The 2,135-nt window shown below is 37.3% G+C and overlaps 2 protein-coding genes and 1 long non-coding RNA gene across 5 annotated transcripts in view; 2 read left to right on the top strand and 1 right to left on the bottom strand.

The window, feature by feature from the left end:
- LOC105268615 (uncharacterized) overlaps positions 1–2,135 on the bottom strand; it is a 104,067-nt gene that overhangs the window by 77,240 nt on the left and 24,692 nt on the right. The window lies entirely within an intron of this gene.
- The window catches only part of LOC105268613 (uncharacterized), a 52,264-nt gene that overhangs the window by 26,412 nt on the left and 23,717 nt on the right, over positions 1–2,135 (top strand). The window lies entirely within an intron of this gene.
- The window catches only part of LOC105268612 (uncharacterized), a 6,641-nt gene that overhangs the window by 3,855 nt on the left and 651 nt on the right, over positions 1–2,135 (top strand). The gene's annotated exons all lie outside the window — the stretch shown is intronic.

The raw sequence follows: 2,135 nt of genomic DNA on the forward strand, positions 1-2,135 counted from the left end.
CGAAACCCCTAGCTTTTATTTCTCATCACTCCCGAAACCCCTAGCTTTTATTTCTCATCACTCCTCAATGGTGAATCGAACTTTACGATGTTCTTAAAAGAAGCGTCGGAAGAAATAAATGCGAGACGGGAAGAAATAATGGAATGTGTCGAGAAAGACGCCAAATACGATAAATTTAATTACTTCGCGCCAATTTCGATAGTGCACAATTGCTCCATTTTTTCATGTTACTGAAAAAAGGACTTTGGAAAATTTTTTATTTCATCCGAAAATTGATTGAATTATTATTCTGTTTTCTAGGGTCTGAAGTCGATTGTTGAAAAATTATCATTTTCCAAGGATAAAGTGAAAACGAAATTTTTTTATGTTTAAATAATTGAATTATTCCCAAAAAATGGACGAATTTTTAAAAACTCAAATAAATCTTGGAAAAAGTAAAAAATTATAATTTCGAAATGCATTATTTTATAACAATTCCATTGATAAAATCCTTTAAAAAATGAATAATTCGACATTCAAGATTCAATGTAGAAGATTAAGATAATAATAAAAATTCTTGGTTCAATGATATTACGAAAAAAAAATACTTGAATCCCGTCAACTCGTAAACCGATATTATCAATGGTTCTGCATTCATCGATAAAATTGGCGAGGGGGTGAGAGAAAGGGGGGCAATAGAGGGTGGAGATCATCAAAAATCAATAACCAAAGTCTCATAAAGAAGAATGAGTAGAAAAGTTAGAAGTAGATAAGATACCATCCGAGTCAGCCAGAAGTTGTGAGAAAGACAGATAAATATAGCTAGAAGAGAGCAGCGATCTCTCGCTGGCCAATTGAATTGTCCCAACCCTCTCGAGACAAACAAACTCATTCACTTGAAGAACCATCCCCCAAGTGTTTCAAGGGGTATAGGATCGATACTTTGTAAGCGAGACGAGACTGAGAAAATGATAGAGAGCTGATGATATACATCACCCATGGGAAAAAGACTCACGTACCGATCCATTCTACTTCCAAGTCAAATTTCAGCGGTGAATATTAAATTAACAAACAAGTGCGGAACGTCAATGGACTCCACCCGCGGGGAGAGTAAAAAATAATTTTTAAAATGGGGAATAAAGAAAAGGGAAAAGCCCTCGAGTTTTTATTCAACGCCGAGACCGTAAAAAAAAGGAAATTCTTTGTGCGGAGGGAGATAAAAATTAGTGAATGCGAGAAACGAACTGCATAAATTTGAATGAATTCCTTTACCCCTTGTTACCTCTCACTCGTGATTGTATTCAACTTCTCACTCAGTGAATTCGTTTCACCCAGTAAATCAAATTTGTCGAGTAAATAGAATCTCTGAGGAGGTGAGACTATTTCCTTATAATTATTTATTTGTACTCCAACCATTCATCCTATCGATTTCATGAAATAAACATTTCTTGATTAACAAATGTCATTTCAATACGTCGGATTGTGGAAAATATTCATGAATATTCAATTGAATTTTTCAACGTGTGGAGATGAATTCAGAATGGGCTCTGCACATCGATATGAAAATTCAGCGTCACGTGAAAATTTTGAGAATGAAATTCCAATAAATTAACATCACGTCATATTTACTCCGATTTTCGGAGGAAAAATTTGGAAATTTTCAAGTCCTTGCAAAATCTCAGGATAAATTCTCGATTGTTTTTTTTATTATTCGTCAGTCCCTCGTCAGTTCTCTCACATCTCTTCCTATTTGTTCGAGTGTCGGAGGTGTAACAATGGGTCAGTGATATCGTCCGTCACCGGCTGACGTACAAAACCAGTCGAATGTGAGTTTACACGACATTCGTCCAACGACACTAAAGGGGGTTAATTGCGAATCCGTGGCGGGTTGGAAAACGTGCCCCGGACGTGGTTTCCCGACGCGCAGTTTAATTACGCGGAAGACCCCTCACCACCCCCTCACAGCCCACCACCCACCGCCCACCGAGTTTCCTCCGCATCTCCCTTTGAGTCTCGCTCATCGCTTAAATGGAAATGACACACGAAGCCAGTGGCAAAACCTCAGATCTCTAATGGTCATTTCAAGTGCATTTATTACATAGAAATTGTTACTATTATCTCATTACGCGTTACCGCTGAAATTTTGTCGTTTCAAT

This window comes from Fopius arisanus, unplaced genomic scaffold (genome assembly GCF_000806365.1).
Source record: "Fopius arisanus strain USDA-PBARC FA_bdor unplaced genomic scaffold, ASM80636v1 scaffold00059, whole genome shotgun sequence".
In the NCBI taxonomy this organism is placed as follows: domain Eukaryota; kingdom Metazoa; phylum Arthropoda; class Insecta; order Hymenoptera; family Braconidae; genus Fopius; species Fopius arisanus.